Below are 18,148 nucleotides of genomic sequence, written 5' to 3' on the forward strand. Positions count from 1 at the left end.
CAATTTAAGCCTAGGCCAAAATGGGCATGGTTTACACTATACTCCTTGTTAATGCAACTAAAAATCTCTGCTATCTACTGCAACCAACAACGTTTGCAAGGGCCATACCACAGAGACTGTGCATTGCATCTACTATGAGTAGGGCAGGCTGTGGTTTACTAATGTGTTAACTTGGGTTTCTCTGAGAGCAGCTGAGAAGAGAGGATCTAGAAGACCGAAGATGTAGTCGGCCAGCTAAGGGAACACCGTTACTCACGCCCCACAGAGCCCCCTACAGCCCTATGAAGACAACTCTACATGACAGAGGGGGGACACTCGTTTGTCTTGCTGAGGAAAAGTTTTTATTTTTAGATCATCCATCATGGAGAGGGTAGGAGGCAAGCAAGCGGGGATGAATAGTAACTGGATCACTGAGATGGAAAATGTATCAAAAATGCTTTGGTTACCAAATGATCAGTGAGTGACATGTTAAATATCAGCAAAGGCCTTGGCATGGACGCTTACTCTTTGGAACTCTTTAGCAATGCTACCACTAGAACAGACTCCAGCAGAAGCATTCAGACCTAACTAACTAACCTTAACAATATTATCCCCTGGTCGACATTGACTAAACAATCAACTTCACAGTGCAATATTAGTCATTCAGAACCATGATATTGGTTTGTTTGACACAATGTCCTGGTTCCCTAGACTAGAGCAGCATATGTTTGCCAAAGATTCAATGAAGCGCCAATCGAATTCAGTGAGTCAATTAGGCTGGGTTGATTGGGCAGCGAGTCTGTCCCAAAATGTCAATATTGCCCTCACTAGGCTGGATCCTATACACAGGACGGGAAGAGAAGAACACAAGACAGCATTCCAGAATCACCCTGTGAGTTCTGTCAATGCACTGGCTAATGAACACATATATCAGGGTTCTATATCTATTGATGCAAAGGGGTAACCAAAATTGGTTCGGGGATGTGTATTTAAAAAAAAGTTATTGTATGGATACACTGCCACTTCATGCATTTACAATACAGTGGAGAACTGCAGAAGGTGAGCCAAAAGACAAGCCCCTGTTGGCAGATGCAGACTGAAGTAGTTCAATTGGCAGCCATTTTGGAGATTCAATTCTAGCCTACGCCATAAAAGAGAGAGCTTATCATCACCATCATTTAACAGCTAGCGTCTACAACTGCTGACTATGAAGAAGGATGGGACACAGAATGAGGTTGCAATGCTACAATGATCATTGTACTGTGCCCCAGTGTACTATCAACAAATGCTATAGTATTATAGTGAATATGGCTGTTATAGATATCTGGCAGGAAGGTAGGCTACAGTTACACAAATTGTATTAAAAATTACACAACTCCTTAGGCTTATATCAGTTTCATAATTGCATTATCAATTACGTCAACATCCACATCAGTTCAGAATCATATCAGTTAGACCCATCTGCATGAGCTCCCTGTCATCACCACACCATTTCCGTATTAGGCTACTTCTCATGCCCCTTACTGTACAGTTTTAACCTATATTTCACAAAATGTATTTCCTCCAGATATTAGACTAATGCGCTGTTATTTTAATTAGGCTAGTAGACAACATTGATCATTCACTAGTGTGCAGTAAACGTAGGCTAGGTCATGGATGAAATCAAACATTTTTTTAGTACAATTAAATTCAACGGATACAATGTGTATGCTGTAACTGTACAATACACACAAAGCTTGCAAGTAAACATTTTTTTAAATAATCTAGAATCTTACCATGTCCTCTCCCTCTGCATCATGTAGCTATACACCCACAGAACTCAGCCCACTAAAAATCAGTCAGTAATATCTCTAGATAGAGAAAACAAAGCAACACAACATTGAACAAAGCAAACCACTACTGGCACCATATATGCTAAACCTGTCAAATTTTGCCTACAAAAGGGTTTGAAGGGGGCGCGAGCGAGAAGAAACACGAAGGGGGGAATGAACAAATGATTGAAAAGAACAACAGAGCAGGGGCTGAGAAAGAAGGGGACTGCATCCTCTTTCTACCTCATGAATATTGCATCAATGTTCTCAAAATACATCCTCCCCTTAAATTGGCTAATTCTGGGTATCCATTTTGCAGGTTGATGCTTCCTGGTGCATTAAAATGTATAATGAAAATGACAAATCCTCCTCGTGTCCAATTCTCTAAATTAACATCTTCCTCTCTCGAAAATGAGGATTCCATCTTGACACGATAAAACAACCAGGCAGGCCCTCACATTACCTTTCGTCTAACACTGGCAGTGAACGTAGCACTGCACTGGATGGATGAGGCTTTTTGTGAATCTGTGAAAGGGTGTGTGTGTGTGTGTGTGTGTGTGTGTGTGTGTGTGAGAGAGAGCGAGAGACACACTATGGATGGAGACCCCCCCCCTCAGCAGATAGCTAAACCAGAAAAACCCCAGCAGTCAGCTGCTGAGCGACAAATGCCCTTCCCTTGACACCACAAAGAAAAAGTAGGCAGACAGTGGTGTGAGCTCACACACACACACAACCCAACTAACCCAGCCCTTCACAGCACAATACAACCAGGGATTAACCAATGACGACGTCAACCCAGACAAAGACGACACAGCCACTGTCAGACTGACCCCATAGCAACCCTACAGCGTCCAAAGAAAGACAGCATCGCACAGTCACAATGACACGTCTGCTTTGTTGGAGCATAACCGGTAGCTAGGCTAAACAGAAGTCTCTCCCTCCAAAAGGCTTAGCGGCTACGCCTCGCTATTCACACAAACACACCATTATTCCCCCAGGAGCTCCCTGCCTGCCCCTAATCCCCATTAACAGACAGAATTTTTTTTAAAACGTCTCAATTTTTGTCCCTTGTAGAAAGGAGAAGTGGGGGTATTTTCAATAATTGAAAAAGCAAAACCTTACCCCATTTCGATAGCAGTGACAGTGTCCATCCCATCTCCTTCTCAACTGTGTCCGATGCTGAAAGCACATCCAGCCAGCACCCGGTCACATGACCACTCGGTACAGCCAATCGCCTGGCAGCGAGGATCAGGCAGGGACAGCCCTGTTCTGCTGTTTCCGTGGCTGGTTCTGCAGTGACCGGTGCTGGCTGGCTTCCAGCTCTGTGGCACAGCTGCTTCTCCCAGCCGACTCAATTCGGGCACTTATAAAGCGGTGAGGAGTCCACCGTGTCCAGAGGGGAATTCACAATTTTCTGGAGTCGGGTTCACACAAATATAATTTTAAGATTGGTTTTACTGTTGAAAATTACATCTGATTTCAGGGTTGTTTGTGAAGTTGCTCTCCTTAAATATAAGTAATCTATTTGTTTCTGAATGGTTTAAATCAAATGTTTCCCCTTCAGTCTCCTGAATTAGCCTAGTGCGCATACGTGCGCCCAGCTGTTGCACATGAGCACCAGGCCCAAACTCTTTTTCCCTGGCTAAACTAGCTGAACTATGCTAGTTTTCATCTTCATTACCAAACTTCATAAATACTGAACCCTCAGCTTCAAAACTCCTTTACTGGTTGTACAATAAATGTGTAACTTAGACATTTGCTGGAAAGAAACTTAATGTATTAATTTATTGTTTGGTTGAATAGTTTGACTGTTTCGAGATATGTTGTAAGATAACAGTGGCAAAGGATATCATTGCTATTTAACTAGGGCTGCCCCCGTCAAAAAAAACAAAATCTTGGTCGAAATCTTTGGACCAAACGACTGGTACACATTTTTTTTTTTAAATGTGCATTTTTCCATATATAGACCTATGTGTTTTAATAAAATCAACTATATGCACTGAGCTTGTCTGATGCTTTAAGTGCACTGTTTGATTAAATAATTAAGACAAATGACTAGAGTGAGTCCGACCGCAATTGATATGATTGTGTCAGACCGGGATCAGACTTAAAGTGCCTGTGTGACTAGCACCGTTGTCTGTCTTTCCTCCCTGCTGCAGCAGCCACCACAGAACATCAAGTGTTTATCGCGCTGTCCGTGTTGCTGAAGCTGTAACATAATTACAGCCATTTCTGACTGAAAAGTTCTGTTATCGAAATCCCTAATTTGTTTAGGAAAAAAACATTCCCTATTCCCTCAACCCTTGCTCTCTTTACGCGGCACGTGTATGCATCGCAATCCATGCACGTGACCAATGGGGCCTGACTTAGTCTATCATAATCACATCAAATTGTTTATGACAAACTCAGAACACTAACAGCATATTAGATGCAGAGGACGTGACAAATAAACTTGAAACAGGGGAATGTTTACTGGTTGCTCAGGACGGAGAGGGGAATAAATTGTGTGTAAAAATGTTGATTAGTTGTGGAACCTACTGGCGATCAAAGAATGTAAACAATGAATGCAAACACCAAATAAATGATAAGCATACCAGTGTTATAACATTGTTTTTTGTAAAGCCTTTATTACAGCAAAGACTAAAACCAGTTGAATGCATTTGTGAATGCAATTGCTGACATGGAACACTTTTTTTATTGTTTAGGCTAATTATTCTAGGGTCGCTTTAGGGTCGCTTTATGTTAAAACTACAAATGCAACATGCAAAGCTCATGAAACTGAAATAAAACGCAGACATTTTCCACACACAAAGCTTAATTCTCTAAAATGTTGTGCACAAATGTGTTTACATCCCTGTTAGTGAGCAATTTTTTCATTTGCCAAGATAATCAATCCACAGGTAACATATCAAGAAGCTGATAAAACAGCACAGTCATTACACAGGTGCACCTTGTACTGGGGACACTAACAGGCCACTTTAAAATGTGCAATTGTGTCACAAAACACAATGCCACATATGTTGAGGGAGTGTGTAATTGGCATGCTGACTGCAATAATGTCCACCAGAGCTGTTGCCATAAAATGTCATTAATTTCTCTTCCATAAACTGCCTGCAACTTAATTTTTTAGAAAATTTGGCAGTACGTCCAACCGGCCTCAACCACAGAACACGTGTAACCACGCCAGCCCAGGACTTAAACATCCGGCTTCACCTGCGGGATCGTCTGGGGAAGGGGGTTGGGTGTTGCTGAGGAGTATCGCCGTCTCTAATATTGCCCTTTTATGGGGAAAAAGTAATTCTGATTGCCTGGGCCTGTCCATGGGATATGTAGTGATTCTGCCAACACAGACAGATATGTACGCTGTCTTGTACCGTTAACTTTTTTTCAACAGTATCATATTTGTTGATTAAAATCTGACTTTATTACTATAATGAGTAATCCGGGAATGTCATGAGAAAACTTGAAAATTTGAGAGCCCTGAAGGTCAAACCATTGACCGGGTTGCAGGGGGCGGAGGTTAAGAGGGCACAATTGGGTTAACCCGCCCTTATTTAATTATTATTTTTTAAATGCACCTTTATTTAAACAGGTAGGCCAGTTGAGAACAACTGCGACCTTAAGCTAATAGGCGATTTGAGGATTAGCTTAGACAGCCTGTTAGACAAAGGATCTCATCATAAACATGAAATAAACCGTTTAAACAAATTAGCTTAGTGTTCCCCGGAAATAAACAGACAAATAAAAACATGCAAATTTGAATCGTACAGAACAGCCTAAGAACTAAAAGAACACACAATTATAGATAATCGACATCCACGTCGATAAGACTAAGGCAGACCCGCACCTCTGATTCAGAGGGGGGTTAAATGTGGAAGACATTTCAGTTGAATGCATTCAGTTGTACAACTGACTAGGTATCCCCCTTTCCCTTATTGACCACCTAACTGCTAGCTAGCCAGTTAATATAACTTTTCCCCCCCAAAATGTAAGCTAACTAAGTTAGATGAGTGTTATTCATAACATGGCTGCTGTTGAAATCAGGATACAATGAGGACACTAGTTAGCTCCAAAAGTGGTTAGTAACTTGGGCTGCATGCCGACAGTTAGACATCCAGGTGCTAGCTACACTACTAGCATTTGACCAGGTTCCCTTAAAGCAATTGTAATGACAGTCCACGACAACATACCCGAGAGTCTCCTGATTAGCAACAGGTAGTCTGTTTAATTATATTGTGTATTAACAACAGTTTGAGATCATTGTGAGGGGGATTTTGCCAGTGGTTGAATGGGGAATGAGGCTTCCTGGGAAAATGTTGTCTGAGGTAACCAAGGGGGGTGGGACTTAGCAAAGTGTCAATTGACACCCGAGTAAATAAATACATTTCCAATAAATACTTGACATAGCATAGGCCTACATATTTGGTTGTGAGACAGAGTCAGAGTGAAAGCATTTACTGACTGCCTGGAAGGAACCCGCTAGCTTGCGTGGAAGTCAAACACATTCCCCTGTGAGATCTAATTCCATAACAATAGCAACCCCATGCCCAACTCAACGGATTGAGGATTTTTTTTGTTACACCTTTATTTAACTAGGCAAGTCAGTTAATTAAGAACACATTCTTATTTTCAATGACGGCCTAGGAACGGTGGGTTAACTGCCTTGTTCAGGGGCAGAATGACAGATTTTTACCTTATCAGCTCGGGGATTCAATCTTGCAACCTTACAGTTAACTAGTCCAATACTCTAACCACCTGATTACATTGCACTACACGAGGAGACTGCCTGTTACACAAATGCAGTAAGAAGCCACTAAGTTGCTAGCTAGCATTAAACTTCTTATAAAAAACAATCAATCATAATCACTAGTTAAACTAGTAATATCATCAACCATCTAGCGTGTCCTGCGTTGCATAAAATCGATGCGGTGCGAATTCGCGAAAAAGGACTGTCGTGGCTCCAATGTGTACCTAACCATAAACATCAATGCCTTAAAATAAATACACAAGTATATATTTTTAACTTCTTGGTGACAGGGGGCAGTATTTTCAAGTCCGGAAGAAATGCATGCCCAAATTCAACTGCCATCCTCAGAAGATAAGATATGCATATTATTAGTATATTTGGATAGAAAACACTGAAGTTTCTAAAACTGTTTGAATCATGTCTGTGAGCATAATATAACTTATTTTGCAGGCGAAACCGAGGACAAACTACTCAGATTTTTTTAGGTCACTTTTCAATGGGATTTCATTGGGAATCCAGATTTCTAAGGGACCTACTTGCAGTTCCTATCACTTCCACTGGATGTCAAGTCTTTAGAAATTGGTTAGAGCGTTGGACTAGTAACCGGAAGGTTGCAAGTTCAAACCCCCGAGCTGACAAGGTACAAATCTGTCATTCTGCCCCTGAACAGGCAATTAACCCACCTTTATTTAACCAGGCCGTCATTGAAAATAAGAATTTGTTCTTAACTGACTTGCCTGGTTAAATAAAGGTAAAAAAAATATATATATAAAATAAAAATTCCTTTGTGTAATGAACGAACGAGGGTCACTTGAAGTGTACTGTTAGATAGAGGCGCGTGACCAGAATGCCTTCAGTTTGTTTTCCTGTATTGAACACAGATCATCCCGTCTTCAATTTTATTGATTATTTACGTTAAAAAATACCTAAAGTTGTATTACAAAAGTAGTTTGAAATGTTTTGGCAAAGTTTACAGGTAACTCTTGAGATATTTTGTAGTCAAGTTGTGCAAGTTGGAACCAGTGTTTTCTGGATCAAAGGCGCCAAATAAATGCATATATCGACAGAATTAATCGAACAAAAGGACCATTTGATGTTTGGGACATATTGGAGTGCCAACAAAAGAAGCTCGTCAAAGGTAAGGCATGATTTATATTTTTATTTCTGAGTTTTGTGTCGCGCCTGCAGGGTTGAAATATGCTTTATTTGTTTACGGAGGTGCTATCCTCAGATAATATCATTGTTTGCTTTCACCGGAAAGCCTTTTTGAAATCTGACATGTTGGCTGGATTCACAACAAGTGTAGCTTTAATTTGCTATCTTGCATGTGTGATTTAATGAAAGTTTGATTTTTATAGTAATTTATTTGAATTTGGCGCTCTGCATTTTCCCTGGCTTTTGGCCAGGTGGGACGCTAGCGTCCCACATGTCACAGAGGTTAAACATGCAAATTTAGTTAATATTGCCTGCTAACATGACTCGTTGCGAACTGTGAAGACTTTCTTCCTAACAAAGACATCCAACTTCGACAAACGGGGGATGATTTAACAAAAGCGCATTTGTGGAAAAAAGCACAATCGTTGCACAACTGTACCTAACCATAAACATCAATGCATTTCTTAAAATCAATACACAGAAGTATATATTTTTTAAACCTGCATATTTAGCTAAAAGAAATCCAGGTTAGCAGGCAATATTAACCAGGTGAAATTGTGTCACTTCTCTTGCGTTCATTGCACGCAGAGTCAGTGTATATGCAACAGTTTGGGCTGCCCAATTTGCCAGAATTTTACGTAATTATGACATAACATTGAAGGTTGTGCAATGTAACAGGAATATTTAGACTTAGGGATGCCACCCATTAGATAAAATAAGAAACGGTTCCGTATTTCACTGAAAGAATAAACGTCTTGTTTTCGAGATGATAGTTTCCAGATTCTACCATTTGACCTAAGGCTCATATTTCTGTGTTTTATTATGTTATAATTAAGTCTCTGATTTGATAGAGCAGTCTGACTGAGCGGTGATAGGCAGGCTCGTAAGCATTCATTCAAATAGCACTTTCGTGCATTTTGCCAGCAGCTCGTCGCTGTGCTTCAAGCATTGAGCTGTTTATGACTTCAAGCCTATCAAATCCCGAGATTAGGCTGGTGTAACCGATGTGAAATGGCTAGCTAGTTAGCAGGGTGCGCGCTAATAGCGTTTCAAATGTCACTCGCTCTGAGACTTGGAGTGGTTGTTCCCCTTGCTCTGCATGGGTAACGCTGCTTTGAGGGTGGCTGTTGTCGATGTGTTCCTGGTTCGAGCCCAGGTAGGGGCGAGGAGAGGGACGGAAGCTATACTGTTACACTGGCAATACTAAAGGGCCTATAAGAACATCCAATAGTCAAAGGTATATGAAATACAAATCGTACAGAGAGAAATAGTCCTATAATTCCTATAACAACTACAAACTAAAACTTCTTACCTGGGAATATTGAAGACTCATGTTAAAAGGAACCACCAGCTTTCATATGTTCTCATGTTCTGAGCAAGGAACTTAAACATTAGCTCTTTTTTACATGGCACATACTGCACTTTAACTTTCTTCTCCAACACTTTGTTCCTGCATTATTTAAACCAAATTGAACATGTATCATTATTTATTTGAGGCCAAATTGATTTTATTGATGTATTATATTAAGTTAAAATAAGTGTTCATTCAGTATTGTTGTTATTGTCATTATTACAAATACTATTTTTTCCTTCTTTAAAAAAATAAATAAAATCGGCATCGGCTTTTTTTGGTCCTCCAATAATAGGTATCGGCATTGATAAATCATAATCGGTCAACCTCTACAATAGATACCCATCATGTGAGTGGAGGATCACAGAGAGAATACTGGTTGTCCTGGCCTTCACAGCGGGACCTGGGTTCAGGAGTCTTTTCCTGCCAGGAGGAGCTCATATTCCAACCAAGCAGAAAATAGTACTAAAGTGTTTAGGCTATAGACTGATGCTGTTATAGGATTAAGGCTATAGCCAGATGTACAGGGCTCTACAGTGCAACCATTCTTCTCGCATATGCGCCTAAATATTTAGCTGCGTGACCTGGCATGTTTATTTTCCAACACCCGTTTGCCTAGAAAAATTAAGGATTCTAGCTTTAATACAATATATTTTTCCATTGTGTTGCTACATTTGTCATTGTATGGCTACATTTTTCAACTTACAAGATCTTCAATTTCTTGGCAATTTCTGGAATGGAATAGCTTTCATTTCTCAGAAGAAGAATAGACTCGAGTTTCAGAAGAAAGAACTTTGTTTCTGACCATTTTGAGCCTGTAATCGAACCCACAAATGCTGATGCTCCAGATACTCAACTAGTCCAAAGGCGGCCAGTTTAAATGCTTCTTCAAATTAGCGTAACAGTTTTCAGCTGTGCTAACATAATTGCAAAATGGTTTATAATGATCAATTAGCATTTTAAAATGATCAACTTGGATTAGCTAACAACATGCCATTGGAACACAGGAGTGGTGGTTGCTGATGATGGGCCTCTGTACACCTATGTAGATATTCCATTTTTAGAAAAAAAAACAACAAATCAGCCGTTTACAGCTACGATAGTCATTTACAACATTAACAATGTCTACACTGTATTTCTGATCAATTTGATGTTATTTTAAGACCAAGAATTTGCTTTTCTTTCAAAAACAAGGACATTTCTAAGAGACCAAACTTTTGAACAATACTGTAATTGTCTCCTCCATCTTGGATTCACAGCGCCACAGTTGACTATATTTGCCTACTCAATTAAAAACCTGACAAATAAGACATCTGAATGAACTTCTTGTTAGTGTTAAATCATTCTCATCTCTCTCCCTCTCAATGGTTGCCTTGTATCACCACGCAACAGAGAATGATGGGAAAATGAAAACGTATTTCTAAATGCAGGTTTTTTCATACAAATTAAGACTGAAAGAGCAAGAGGAAGCCAGACGTTGGCAGCCAAGGACCCTTGGACCGCATCCCAACCGGCACCCTAGTTCCTATATAGTGCATTACTTTCGACCAGAGACAATGCCCTGTAAGGAATAAAGTGCCATTTGGGACACCGTCTTGTTGGCTGGCCTGGTCCCCTCTCCCATTGTTGGTGTTGTCCTTAGTATAGTTCTCACACATTCATTCGCCTATGTGTGGGAAACATTTTTCATCAACTTAGTTCAATTCAAGGCAACAGGCTAACGATATATCATAGAGACCAAACACTGACAGTCCTCCAACCCAGTCAACGCATTAGTGGGGTAACCAACGTGAATAACAGTAATTTCAATAATGGGGCCACTTGACAAGATAATAGGCCTATGGCTTGACACTGCTAACACTGTTAGGGTTTCCACAAGGGGCAATGTAATACATCAAACACATGTCATGGTAATATACAGGAGTTTTCTATCAACATGGAATGAGCAATGCAATAAAAACACTATCCCAGAATAACTTGTGGGTGTTTGTGGTCACCAAAAAAGGTGAGACAGGAAAACATGGGAAAGCGGGGCAGCAGGTAGCCTAGTGGTTAGATCAGTGGACTAGTAACGAAAGGTTGCTAGATTGAATCCCCGAGCTGACAAGGTAAAAATCTGTCGTTCTGCCCCTGAACAAGGCAGATTAACCCACTGTTCCTAGGCCATCGTTGTAAATAAGAATGTTATTTTTTTATTTCACCTTTATTTAACCAGGTAGGTCAGTTGAGAAAGAGTTCTCATTTACAACTGTGACCTGGCCAAGATAAAGCAAAGCAGTGCGACACAAACACAGTTACACATGGGATAAACAAACAGTCAATACCACAATAGAAAAATCTGTATACAGTGTGTGCAAATGAAGTAAGAAGGCAATAAATAGGCCAACCGTGGCGAAGTAATTACAATTTAGCAATTTAGCACTGGAGTGATAGGTGTGCAGATGAGGATGTGCAAGTAGAAATAATTGTGTGCAAAAGAGTAGAAAAACAAACAAATATGGGATGAGGTAGGTAGTTGGGCTATTTACAGATGGGCTGTGTACAGCTGCAGCGATCGGTAAGCTGCTGACAGCTGATGCTTAAAGTTAGTGAGGGAGATATTAGTCTCCAACTTCAGTGATTTTTGTAATTTGTTCCAGTCATTGGCTCAGCAGAGAACTGGAAGGAAAGGCAGCCAAATGAGGTGTTGGATTTGGGGATGACCAGTGAAATATACCTGCTGGAGCGCATGCTACGGGTGGGTGTTGCTATGGTGACCAGTGAGCTGAGATAAGGCAGCACTTTAAAAAAAACTAAAGATGACCTGTAGCCAGTGGGTTTGGCGTCAAATATGCAGCGAGGACCAGCCAACGAGAGCGTACAGGTCACAGTGGTGGGTAGTATATGGGGCTTTGGTGACAAAACCAATGGCACTCTGATAGACAGCATCCAATTTGCTGAGTAGAGTGTTGGAGGCTATTTTGTAAATGACATCACCGAAGTCAAGGATCGGTAGGAGTCAGTTTTACGAAGGTATGTTTGGTAGCATGAGTGAAGGAGGCTTTGTTGCGAAATAGGAAGATGATTCTAGATTTAATTTTGGATTGGAGATGCTTAATATGAGTCTGGAAGGAGAGTTCAGTCTAGCCAGACACCTAGGTATTATAGTTGTAGAGTAGTGATGGTAGACGGGCAGGCGGGTGCGGGCAGCGATCGGTTGAAGAGCATGCATTTCATTTTACTAGCATTTAAGAGCAGTTAGAGTCCACGGAAGGAGTGTTGTTTAGTATTGAAGCTCATCTGGAGGTTTGTTAAAACAGTGTCCAAAGGGCCAGTATTCAGAATGGTGTCATCTGCGTAGAGGTGGGATCAAAGAATCACCCGCAGCAAGAGTGACATCATTGATATATACAGAGAAAAGAGTTGGCCCGAGAATCTAACCCTGTGGCACCCCCATAGAGACTGCCAGAGGTCTGGACAACAGGCCCTCCGATTTGACACACTTAACTCTGAGAAGTAGTTAGTGAACCAGGCGAGGCAGTCATTAGAAAAACCAAGGCTGTTAAGTCTGCCGATAAGAATACGGTGATGCAGAGTAGAAAGCCTTGGCCAGGTCGATAAAGACGGCTGCACAGTACTGTCTTTTATCAATGGCGGTTATGATATCGTTTAGGACCTTGAGCGTAGCTGAGGCGCATCCGTGCCCAGCTCCGAAAACCAGATTGCATAGCGGAGAAGGTATCGTAGGTTTCGAAATGGTCGGTGATCTGTTTGTTCACTTGGTTTTCAAAGACTTTAGAAAGGCAGGGCAGGATGGATATAGGTCTAACAGTTAACACTTAACTGACTTGCCTGGTTAAATAAAAATTAAATAAAATACATTTTTTTTAGGTAACCACAAAGGTTACCAGATGGTGCAAAGAAGTGCAACATTGGAGGGACCGGTAGACTATAATGCTGTCTCACATTAATGAAACAAAAATACTTTCACAACATCCTAGCGCCTGATCAATAACAGTGTACGTGGCTAATCTGTCACACAAAGGGTTTGTTTAAGCAATGCAATACAACCTAATGGATACAAAGTAGCAAGCCTAACTTGATGGAACGTAAAGTAGCTGTGGCGATTGTAATATGTTAGTTAGCAAGTTCTTCGCACATTACTAAACCTGGTAACAAGCTCGTGATAGATGAAAACGTTCAATTACCTTACTGCACGGGACGCTGCACGGTTATTTTAAAACCATTTTGACGTCCATAATTTTTTATGTGTAAGAAAGTAACTAACATAAGGTTTCTTCAAAGTGCTGGCTGGCAGCTTGCCCCCCCCCCCCCCCCATAAAAAAGTGTCGTCCTCTTCTTTATTACATTTCCGATAGCTAGCAGTAGCCTGGGATAGTTGTAGGCTACCTATCAGAAACTAGCACGCAAGCTAAATTAAGTTCATGCCAGCTCATTTCCATTGCCATGCTCAAAATAGTTGACATGAGTTCGTGTCCTACTCAGTTGAAAAGGTCTACCGGAGGTACTTGCATTGCCAGATAAATGTGTAGTTTTCTTCCAGTCAAAACAGGCTGCTTTGTAGCGAACGTGTAGCAGATTGCTCGCTAAAAAGCTAACGTTAGCTAGCTCGCGAGCTAACATTTAGCCAAGGTAAATTATCTTACCTGTAACGTTATCAACATTCGCTCCAATTTGCACCAAGTAGTTTATAGTGTATTCCAGGGTGAAAAATCACTATCAAAACCTCGAATCTAACTTTAGACGTGGGTCCATTCCTATACTTTGAAATGTTACAGTCTTCAAGACTCGAACTAAACTTTTTTCTATTGTGTCTCCCTCCGCTTTTTTTCTTTGTACTCCAGCTTCCTTCGTTACGCCATGTTGTCTCTACTGTCAGCTTGCGCGCATGCTTGATGATGATGCGCAAAGGATATCCGCCCTCAGGCCGTGAGAAATAAATTGTTCCGCTATCTGGGATCCTTGGGATGTCCCTACCCTTTTATTTGTTTATTGAACTAGGTAATTCAGTTATTAACAAATTCTTATATACAATGACGGCCCACACTGGGCCAATTGTGTGCCGCCCTATGGGACTCCCTATCCCGGCCGAAATCGAACCAGGGTCTGTAGTGACGCCTCTAGCACTGAGATGCAGTGCTTTAAACCACAGCGCCACTCGGGAGCCCCGTTCTAACCGTAACCCATCGTTTAGCAAACTCGGTCCTCGTGACGTTTTTTTTCTCCCCCTAGCACTACGTAGCTGATTCAAATGATCAAAGGTTGATGATCACTTTATCATTTAAATCGGATGTGTAGTGCTAGGGCAAAAACCAAAACATGCACCCCTTAATGTGGAGGGCCGAATTTAGGAAACACTGCCTTAACCCCCTACCAAAGTAGAGGGCGGTGCCTCTGGAATTTAAACACTTATGAGTGAGCAGATTGTACTCCTATTAGAGAGATTGTGAGAGAGATAGTTCCTCAATTCAGGGTTCTCTAATGTTGATTAGAGATTAACAATGTTTGCAATTCTGTGCCATGTAACTCAGCTGTGATTAAACAATTAACTGTCTATTTACCATAAACAATGTAAATGTGGTCTGGAAGTAATAAACATTAATACAATGGCATCAATACTAAATAAGGCACATTCATTTAGCAATAACAAAACATGATATCCAAATCCAAAGTTAAATCTAGAATTGGCTTCCTATTTCGCAACAAAGCATCCTTCACTCATGCTGCCAAACATACCCTTGTAAAACTGACCATCCTACCAATCCTCGACTTCGGCGATGTCATTTACAAAATAGCCTCCAATACCCTACTCAACAAATTGGATGCGGTCTATCACAGTGCAATCCGTTTTGTCACCAAAGCCCCATATACGACTAACCATTGCGACCTGTACGCTCTCATTGGCTGGCCCTCGCTTCATACTCGTCGCCAAACCCACTGGCTCCATGTCATCTACAAAACCCTGCTAAGTAAAGTCCCCCCTTATCTCAGCTCGCTGGTCACCATAGCATCTCCCACCTGTAGCACACGCTCCAGCAGGTATATCTCTCTAGTCACCCCCAAAACCAATTCTTTCTTTGGACGCCTCTCTTTCCAGTTCTCTGCTGCCAATGACTGGAACGAACTACAAAAATCTCTGAAACTGGAAACACTTATCTCCCTCACTAGCTTTAAGCACCAACTGTCAGAGCAGCTCACAGATTACTGCACCTGTACATAGCCCACCTATAATTTAGCCCAAACAACTACCTCTTTCCCTACTGTATTTATTTATTTATTTTGCTCCTTTGCACCCCATTATTTTTATTTCTACTTTGCACATTCTTCCACTGCAAATCTACCATTCCAGTGTTTTACTTGCTATATTGTATTTACTTTGCCACCATGGCCTTTTTTTGCCTTTACCTCCCTTATCTCACCTCATTTGCTCACATCGTATATAGACTTGTTTATACTGTATTACTGACTGTATGTTTGTTTTACTCCATGTGTAACTCTGTGTCGTTGTATGTGTCGAACTGCTTTGCTTTATCTTGGCCAGGTCGCAATTGTAAATGAGAACTTGTTCTCAACTTGCCTACCTGGTTAAATAAAGGTGAAATAAAAAGGAATAAATATACAGCTCTCATCTATGATAATTCAATAACTGAAACGAAAATACAAGTAGCTAGCAACATCAAACTAGCCAGCTAACAATGTTAGATAGCTAGCATAAAAAACGAGATACATAATGCTGTAATAATTACAAAAATATTCTTAAACTATTGACAACTTCATCAGTAAAACATGGGGGAAAACAAATACCATACTTACAGTTCTGGTATTTACACAAAGTGATTAATACATTGGTTAGAAAGGAATAATGTCACAAAACTGAGATTTGTGTTCCCAGCAGTAGGTGGCCAGCTGCACTTGGTAATGAACCTAACACTCTGCAAGCTTGTGATAGCTGTGACATCATCCCTGAGTTCTTAAAGGGACAGGCTTTCATACACAGCCTCCCCGAATGTCTGCTAAGACATTCTAACCAGAGGGAAAGTCTGTTATAGGTAGCAGGTACTTCTGCGTCCTCATCAAGGATGGCTGGGAGCTGCACCAGCCAGGCTACTGGTTGTAGGTAAGTCCAACCCTTGACTTCAATAGCAGCAGTCCTAATGCATCCATTAGCTCCAGGGTAAGTATGAGTCACCTTCCCAACAGGCCAGAGAGCTCGTGGGATCTGAGGGTCCACGATGAGAACTACTTGATCCACAATAAGTTCCTTTCCACCCATCCTCCACTTCTGTCTTTCCTGTAGACATGGCAGGTAGTGACGGACAAGCTGGGACTAAAAGTGATGGGCAAATACTTGGCTATGCCTCCAGCGGCGTTTTCCTAGGATTTTACTGGAGTCATACAAATCCTGGGGAAGAGATGCGTTGTAGTGTCCAATGAGTAGGAGGCTTGGTGTGACGGGATCTGGGTCCACGACATCAGAGGAGATGTACCCGAGGGGTTTTGCGTTCAAGAGTCCCTCCACTTTCGTAAGCACAGTGTGGAGCATAGTTTCAGTGACGGTCTGTTAGTTAAATATGACATTGAGAACAGTCTTCACTGTTGAATGATCTGAAACAATCCACTATGGTAGAGTAGAAGGGTGGTTTGTACAGTCACAGAAGAGCAGGAAGAAAGTCTGCCATCTTAGGAACTTCAGGTTTGGCTCAACATGTTTGGCATTGAAAACAGGTGTGCTGAAAATTCCAGATGGCCTCCCTTCCACACAGAATCCAGTATCTACGATGCAGTTCTGACAGAACCCTCACTGGACCGGGATGAAGGAGAGTCTCGTCGAAATCTTGAATGAGCAGCTTGGTCAGCGGATGATGTGGAAGGTGCATAGCAATGTGCACAGCATCCATCTCCAGGTGCTCTGCTCTGCACAGTCTACTGCCAACTATGAGGAGTCCTGAATCGTACTCAGGAAACAAGGGACCCAGATGACTGTTAGAAGGTATAGACCTGAGGGCACTGACCTCTTCGGGAAACAATTCCATATGAGCTTGCTTCAGGATGAGATTCTCTGCGGCTATGTATTCTGCTGCTTCACTGGGGGAAATAGAGAGTGGATCCCATATAGGGATCTAGTTGTTGCCTTCATGAGATCTTTCCATGTATTGAACTTGCTGATATATAGGAGTTGAGGACTGTAACTGACAGACACATGTTTGCAGAAAGCTGATTTCTTCAGTTTGCTGTCGTCAGGCTATGGGTCAGCAGAAGGCATTGAAGGCCACTGATCTTCTGAGTGTTGGAGGATCTCAGGGCCTTGGTGCCATCGATGCTGTTGGGACAGCTCTTTTAAGGCCTTGCCCTGAGTGATGTAATCCGCCGGGTTATTCGCAGTATCCACATACCTCCAGTTAGCCACATCCGTAAGGTTCTGAATCTCTGCAACACGCATTCCTAAAAATACCTTGTATCTACAAGATTCTGACTTGAGCCAATGAAGGACTGTGGTTGAATTGGACCACAGGATGACTTGTCCGATGGACAGAGTGAGTTCTGCTTGGAGGAAGCTGGCCAGCTGAGCTCTAGTGAGTGTGGCACTCCGCTTCAAGCGTGGCATCAACAGCTGCTTCTTTGGCACAATGCAAGACCTGGCCAGATCGAAGGAGATGTGTACCTGCTTCTGGTCATCCACAGTCCGCATGTAGGCAACAGAGCCATATGCTCTCTCTGACCCATCACAGAATATGTGGAGGTCTCTGGTCGACTTTTGTGTGTTTCAGCATATTGTGGTATATAACTTCTGGGGAGTTCCATCTGCATCAGGTCAGGAATCTCTTGTTCCCAGCCAAGCCATCTGTCCAGCAGGCTCTAAGGCTGAATGGGGTTGTCCCAACCTATCTCTTCTTTCCACAGGTCATGGACTAGTACCTTTGCTCGGGTTGCGAAAGGCACAATGTAGCCTAGCAGGTCGTATTGACAGGTGAGCACACTGTAGATATTCCTCATTGTAGGTTCGGAGAACAGTGCAGTGCTTGTAGCCCAAGGAGTACGGTGCTTGCTGGTCTTGTTTGGATAGTCACCAGCTTCTCACTCACATAAGGAAAGGTATTGATCAGC

The 18,148-nt window shown here is 41.8% G+C and overlaps 1 protein-coding gene across 6 annotated transcripts in view; it reads right to left on the bottom strand.

Moving 5' to 3' along the window:
* The window catches only part of LOC110537021 (adenomatous polyposis coli protein), a 50,628-nt gene extending 36,696 nt beyond the window's left edge, over positions 1–13,932 (bottom strand). For 2 of the 6 annotated variants that reach the window (XM_021622735.2, XM_021622736.2), the window contains exon 1: positions 13,690–13,932. The gene's annotated coding sequence lies outside the window, so the exon portion shown is untranslated. Of the gene's footprint in view, positions 1–1,754; positions 2,279–2,912; positions 3,036–13,689 lie in introns of those variants that run through there. The other 4 variants (XM_021622731.2, XM_021622732.2, XM_021622733.2 and 1 more) reach the window with 4 other exon arrangements.
* Between the last annotated feature and the right edge of the window lie 4,216 nt (positions 13,933–18,148).

This window comes from Oncorhynchus mykiss, chromosome 12, assembly GCF_013265735.2.
Source record: "Oncorhynchus mykiss isolate Arlee chromosome 12, USDA_OmykA_1.1, whole genome shotgun sequence".
Classification (NCBI taxonomy): domain Eukaryota; kingdom Metazoa; phylum Chordata; class Actinopteri; order Salmoniformes; family Salmonidae; genus Oncorhynchus; species Oncorhynchus mykiss.